The sequence below is a fragment of the Pipistrellus kuhlii genome, unplaced genomic scaffold (genome assembly GCF_014108245.1).
Source record: "Pipistrellus kuhlii isolate mPipKuh1 unplaced genomic scaffold, mPipKuh1.p scaffold_m20_p_13, whole genome shotgun sequence".
In the NCBI taxonomy this organism is placed as follows: domain Eukaryota; kingdom Metazoa; phylum Chordata; class Mammalia; order Chiroptera; family Vespertilionidae; genus Pipistrellus; species Pipistrellus kuhlii.
This window is the reverse complement of record NW_023425438.1, coordinates 30327173-30334878: the sequence shown is the minus strand read 5'-3', so window position 1 is coordinate 30334878 and position 7706 is coordinate 30327173.

Here is a 7706-nt window from a genome sequence, read left to right as displayed (position 1 = left end):
TCCCAACTGCCTCCTCTGCTTGCCTGATCACCCACAACTGCCCTCCCTTGCAGGTCTGACCCCTCTCAACTTCCCTCCCCTGCTGGCCATCTTGTGGTGGCCATCTTGTGTCCACATGGGGCAGGATCTTTTACCACATGGGGGCAGCCATCTTGTGTGTTGGAGTGATGGTCAATCTCCATATTACTCTTTTATTAGATAGGATAGAGGCCTGGTGCATGGGTAGTGCCTGGCTGGTTTGCCCTGAAGGGTGCCCCAGATCAGGGTGGGGGTTCCCTTAGGGTGTGGGGTGGCCTGGGTGAGGAACCTGTGGTGGATTGCAAGCCTGCCACGCCCCCCGTGACCCAAGCAGAGGCACTGGTATCTGGAATTTATGTATCTTCTACAATTGAAACTTTGTAGCCTGGAGCGGAGCCAAGCTTACTGCTCACTCGTGGCTGCAGCCATTTCTGTCAGAATTTGTTTACCTTCTATAATTGAAATTTTGTAGCATTGAATGGAGGCCTAGGCCTGCAAGGGCTGGTTGAAAGCTTGGCTTCCTCCGTTGCTGGGGAAACCCAAGCCTCCCTTCTGCTCTCTGTGGCTGTAGCCATCTTGCTTGGGTTTATTTGCATACTCACTCTGATGGGCTTGTGTGTGTGGCTTGTGGGCATGACTGGTGGGTGTGGCAGAGGTATGATCAATTTGCATATTACTCGTTTATTAGATAGGATACAATCCTCCAGAAACTGAGCTATTTGTTTTTGTGACTGTGCATTTTTCTGAGGAGAGCGTCCATAGCTTTTATTGGATTCTCAAAGGGATCTCTGATACCCCAAAGGGTAATATTCACCTAAAGGTTAACTTACTTGTACTGGTTATCCTTGCTATATATAACAAATTACCCCAAAACTTAGCAGTGTAATAATACAACTAACATTCCTTATCTCACAGATTTGTGGGTCAGGAATTGAGGAGTGGTGTAGCTGGGTGACTTGGCTTGGGGTCTCCTGTGATGTTGTATCATGAAGTCAGCTGGGGTAGCTTTGCTATCTGAAGGCTAAACTGGGGCTGGAGAATCTTGATCTGCTCAGGTGGCTGCTGGCAGAAGGCCTCAGTTCCTTGCTGGCTAATGGCAGGGGGCCTCCATTCCCTGCCACAAGCACCTCTCCACTGGGCTGTCCAGTGTCCTCTGAGTGTCCACTGCTGAGTGAGTGACTGAGAGCAAGAGCAAAGAGGAAGCCACAGTGCTTTTTATGACTTAGTCCCAGGAGCCATTCCTTGTCACTGCTGCTGCATGCTATTCCATCTGCAAGACAGCTCATACTCAAGGGGAAGTAGTTAAGCTCCACTTTTTGGAGGGAGGTGTATCAAAGAATTTGTGGACATATGTTTAAACCACCAAACTGGTAAAGAGGCCTCACTTTCCAGTCTTACTGGCTGTGTCTACAGGCTTCTATTCTAATCTAGCACAGTGAGCTGTGGAGGATATTGTTTTTAAAAATGCAAACTGGAAACCCACTTCTCTAACTCAGACTTTAAAATGTTTACTGGCAAGCATTGTACAGAGTTGGTTCCCGAAGCCCAGCTTGTCTGTCCGTTTCCTGTTGTGGGAGGGGACAGGCTTCCAGGATCTGCTTGGTTCTACAGCTCACAGGGACTGATTCCCAACAGTCCTTGCAGGCAACCACCTGAGGCTGAGGAAGCAAGTGTCCAGAGCCGGCTCCGGTCTGGTCTCCAAGGCCCATCTGCAGCATGCGGGGCCTGGGAAGGAGGTATGACCTGCTACTCCTGGGGCCTCCCGTGGCCACCTCTCACCTCTGAGGTCTGACTCTCTACTATCTTGTTCTGGGGAACTAGCCTGAGTTAATTTTAGTCTATAAGTAGCTTGAGACGTTCTGAAGTGGGTGAGAGTCACCTGCTTACTCATTACCTTGCTATTACATTATGACAAAAGCAAATCTCATTTTACCCCTTTATATAGACACATCTATTAAATAAAGATTCGTGAGCAATGACGCACAGAACATTTCACGCAACCTGCTCAGTAGGTTCCACAAAGTCCCAGCTCCTGTCGCTTTAAGTGACCCAAGCACCACCTGGCATAAATGCTTCACTGAGGGAGGAACCAAGTTCTCAGAGGCATTTCATTATCCTTGTGATCAGTGTAAGGCAACAAGAATAAGGCAACAGCCGAAACCGGTTTGGCTCAGTGGATAGAGCGTCAGCCTGCGGACTGAAAGGTCCCAGGTTCGATTCTGGTCAAGGGCATGTACCTTGGTTGTGGGCACATCCCCAATAGGGGGTGTGCTAGAGGGAGCTGATCGATGATTCTCTCTCATCAATGTTTCTAACTCTCTATCCCTCTCTCTTCCTCTCTGTAAAAAAAAATCAATAAAATATATATATATTTTTTAAAAAGAAGAAGGCAACAAGAACACACACACACACACCCCACCCCACCAAATAAAAACTATGTTGGAAAACAGGAGTGGCTCAGGATCAAGTGTTTGCACCATTCTTACAGGTTCATGCTAATGACCTTACTAGACTCTTAAACCCAGTTTGGGGAATTGTGAGGAATGCCTCTAAAATATTCTAACCTATTCACATACCTTGCCTATCTTAGTAAGAGCTGTTATCTATCATTCCCCATGCTAATTACCAAGCCACTAAATTCATCAGATAAAATCCATTTTTTGATATCACTGTGCTGATAAGCGGTGTCTGCTGTGGAGCAAAATGCAGCACTTGTCAGGGCCAGCTTGGCAGCCGACCTTTGTGATAGAACACTGGCTGACACCTCTGGGACATGGATTGCCCCTGGAATGGAAGCTTAATCTAACTAACTAAACAGCATTACCCGGCAATGCTGCAGTATTTTCAAGTAAGTGACTGATCTCAAGACACTTGCTTTGGCCTGGGAGGGGAAAAACAATCATTTTTCACAAGGTTCAGCGAAAAGCCAGAGGACACCAGGAACATCAGTCCCAGGTCCCGTGACTGTTTGATGGATGGCCACTTCCGTCTGGAAAGACACTGCGAGATATGATTGAAGTCTGTGAGGTTGTACTGAGGACTCCACATTCCTAAGCATCGTGTTACAGGGAGATACTTGTGACCTGAAAGAGGTTCCTGTAGTCCACATGGCTCTTAGAACCTGGTTACCCCAGGGTAATTCAGGTTGTAAACAGACGATTCATTCTGGGCCTCGTCAAAGGTCATAATGAGGCAGCCCACAAAAATCTTTTATTTGGCCAGAGCTGCATTATAAAATTACTGAACTTGATTATTAGTACTTTAAAAAAAAATTTAACCACCATTCCCATAAATATCTGGATTTCCAGCTTCTCTTGAAAAACAATTAGATCTGGCAACTCTAGGTCTGCATTCCCTGCTGACATCGGGCGGGAATCGGGGACCGTGTAACCGGCATTTCCTCCCCAGCTTGCACAGTCCTCACAGTGCCCCAGGGATCCCCAACACTGAGGCCACTGCCCGGTGCCATTCACAGTCTTACCAGCACTGCCATAGTCCTTGTGGTAGAGTTAAGAGAAATGTGAACTATTTCTTGTACCTGGAGCAGCACGTTAGCATCACAGGCAGGGTTATGGGCCCTAAAGACACACAACCTAGTTTTGAATCCTGGTGGTGGTTGTTTTTTTTATTCTCTGGTGATGTGACTTGGGGCAAGTTGCTTAACCTCTCCAAGCCTAGGTTTCCTTATTTGTGAAAAGAGAATAATACTGGCAGCTACTTCACAGGGCTGTTGTGAGGATTACACACTTACGGCACAAGTAAGTGCCTCTAAGAAGGCAGTATGTCCCACACAGCCCATTTCAATCTTTCATGATATCCACCGGGCCCTTGTAGACACTGAGTTTGTGATATTGGATTTAAATAAATATTTGGGTATCATTTCATGAGGACTTGTTGACAAAACCGAACGTGTCCAGAAGATACTCCTCACTTTGAAAATCATTTTATGGAACACCTTTAACTATCTGCACCAGCCCAGCCTTGAAACTAAACTAACAAACTAGATAACTTATTTTCAAGTCTCGGGTGGTTCATGAAACTGAATTTCTGCCCAAATGTTGCCTTGGGATAAGATCATCTCCCTGCCTTCATAGACACCCTGTCTTTGTGAAAAGACAAGCCACAAAAAGGGGGGGAAAGATTTACAACACACATAGGATTAGCATAAAAAATAATATAAACAATTTCTGCAAACTAATGAGAGAGAGAGAAAACTAGCTCTATTTTTTAAAAACGGGCAAAGAAATGAGCAGGCACCTTATAGAGGAAGACACAGAGATGATCTACTAAACATAGGAAAAGGTGCTCAGTTTTATAGCAATCCAGAAAAATAAAAGTCACAACAAAGATCAGCAAACATTTTATAGTCTAACAACATCACCACAGGTCTATGCATTGCTGGTTGAATGAAGATTGGCCTGACCTCCGTGAGGAGCACTTTGGAACTCTCTGGAAAACTTGTTCATCCAAGGTCGCCGCAGTTTTACTCCTAGGAGTCAACCCTGGGGAAACCCTTGTAGAAATGCACCAAGAGACAAGCGCAAAAATGTTTATGGCTCCCTTGTTTGTAAAAGCCAAACGGACAACTTAAACGATGATGAGGAGGACCGATAAATTAAGTATGACTCCTTCATGCAATTGGGTAACATGTAGTCACTAGAATAATTCAACAATAATAGTTCTCTGTTAACATAAAAACATTCAAACCTGTAAATAATTTTTTGTGAATTTATTTGAGCCAAACTGTCAACAATTGCCGGGAAGCAGAATCTCAACGGATTTGGGATAATGCTCCGGAGAATGGTGGTTTTTCACTTTGTTTTATACACTACAATCAAAGGAGGAGATGTAAGTGGGTTACATGAAAACCATTGGTGATAGATTAGGGAAGCAGGAGAAAGCAAAGCGAGGAGACCTCTCGATTGGATGAAAAGTAAAGTGATAGACACATGCTTCTTTTACTTAGATGGATGGGTACAGTAGCATTTAACATGCTAACAATAACAAGGAAGGAATTTATGGTCTCTGTCCTGGCGCCGAGACACATTTGGTTGTGCCCTGAAGGGTCCAGAAAAAGGGAAGTTACAAGTTACTCTGACATTTCATAAGTATGTTATCTTAAATGCAAAACAATAAGATAAAGATTGACCTCATCAGGGAAAATACTGGCCTTGGACATGACTACCCACCATAACTGCTTTTAGTTAGAAGTTCAATTTCAGACCATCCTTTATGGTTACTTTAGGTCTTGAGTTTGCAAGACTGTCATGCAGGTCTTCCCTGAGCTTGTCAGGTTAGCATGTGGCTTTTTTTGTCCACATCTCAAAGCACATCCTATCTAATAAAAGAGGAATATGCAAATTGACTGACACTCCAACACACAAGATGACTACTGCCATGTAGACACAAAATGGCCACCATTAGATGGCCTGCAGGGAAGAGCAGTTGTAGGTGACCAGAATGGCAGAGGAGGGCAGTTGGGGGCGACCAGATCTATAGGGGAAAGCAATTAGGGGCGACCGGGCCATCAGGAGAGGGCAGTTAGGGGTGATTGGGCCAGCAGGGGAGGACAGTTGGGGAAAAACAGGCCAGCAGGGCAGGGTAGTTAGGGGTGATGAGGTCTGCATGGGAGGACAGTTGTGGGCGACCAGGCTGGCAGGGGAGGGCAGTTAGGGGTGACCAAGTTGGCCAGGAAGGGCAGTTAGGGGTTACTGGGCCAGCAGGGGAGAGCATTTGGGGGTGACCAGACCCATAGGGGAGGGCAGTTAGGAGCATTGGGGCTGGCATGGGAGCAGTTAGGCGTCAATCAGGCTGGCAGGAGAGTGGTTAGGGGGTGATCAGGCTGGCAGGCAGAAGCAGTTAGGGGCAATCAGGCAAGCAGGAAGATGAGCGGTTTGGAGACAGCAGACCTGGATTGTGAGGGGGATGTCTGACTGCCCAAGGGATCAGGCCTAAACAGGCAGTCAGACATTCCTCGAGGGGTCCCAGATTGGAGAAGGTGCAGGCTGGGCTGAGGGACACACCACCCCCATGCATGAATTTCATCCACCGAGCCTCTAGTTAAATATAAAAGAAAAGTTCCATAAGAAAACACACACTATGATGTCATTTATATAAAATAACATGCAAAGCAGTATTACATATTGATTGGAGGTATAAAAATGTATGGGAATAATAAATGTCAAATTTAGGACACTGATTATCTCCCAAAGATAGGAAAATTACATCAGATGGGTTAATTTTTTACTTGAGTGGATAATACTTCATTGTGTATTATATTAGCCTTTACACATTTTTGCATCTATTAAATATTATAAAACAAGTTTTGAAAAATATCATTATTCATTTCAAATTTTCAGGGTGTGTTTTTTTTTTTTTTATACCAGAGTCGATTAATACTTCTCCCAGCCTGTATTACTTTCCTATTGCTATGTTAGCAAATTGCCAGAAATTTAGTGGCACACAAATTTATTATTTTATTGTACTAGCCACATCTCCCATCTTCAAAGCCAGCAGCATAGCATCTTCAAATCTCTTTTCCCCCAACTCCCACGTGCGTGCACACACACACACACACACACACACACACACACCCTGCCATTTCTGTCACCATGAATCGGACCTTCCTGTCTCCCTCTTACAATGACCCTTCTCATTACATTGGCCCACCCAGATAATCCAGGATAATCTTCCCATTTCAAGTTCCTTATGTTAATCACATCTGCAAAATCCCTTTGCCATTGGATAGTGACATATTCACAGGTTTGGGGGATTGGGACATCTTTGGGGGGCCTGACACATGGGCCTTAGACATTTTACAGGCCCTCTTGCTGTGCGTATTGTGCTCACAGGAAACCCCCTGGCCTGCTCAGTTCTTACTAAGTGTCTGACTTGGTTTCTCCGACCTGGTGGGTTTTCCTAGAGACCCAGATGTCCACAAAGCAGTGCAGGGTAAGTCCCGGGGGGGAAGAAAACCACAGAGGCTGGAAATTCCCACGCTGGAGGACTCCGAAGAGTGGCCCTGAACTAGAACAACATTTCCTCAGAACAGCTGGACTGATCACTCTAAAACATAAATCTGATCATGTCCCTCTCCTGTAAAACTCAGGCAAGCTTCCTCTTGGCTTTAGAAGGAGGAACCAAGTCTTTAGACCCAGTTTCTCAACACCGGCGCTATTGACCTGTTTTGGCTGGATCATTCTTTGTTGCCGGGGGCTATCCTGTGCCTGGTAGGATGTTTAGCAGCATCCAGGGCCTCTACCTACTCCATGCCAGGAGCTACACCCCCCCAACCCCCCCCCACACACACACACACACACAAACACATTTGTGACAATCTTGCCAAAGGTCCCTGGGGGTCAAAACTACCCTCAGTTGAGAACTCCTGTCCTAGGAGGTTCAACAGGATGTGGGCCCTGCCCATCTCCCCAGCTTATTCTCTCTCCATTAGCCACCTAAAGGAGATCTCCCCGCTGAACACAGCAGGGTCCCTCTGGCATCTGGATTTCTGCATAGTCTGTTCCCTCTTCCTGGATCTCTCCTCCCCACAGCTCCTCATCTGCTGAATTCTTTCTTTGAGTAGAAGGGCAGGAGGAGAGGGTTCCCATCTCAAAGATGCCCACCCCCCATTTTTAAAATATTGTTTATTTTCAGATGGTTTATTTTTTTAAAAACAAGCCTCAGGAAGA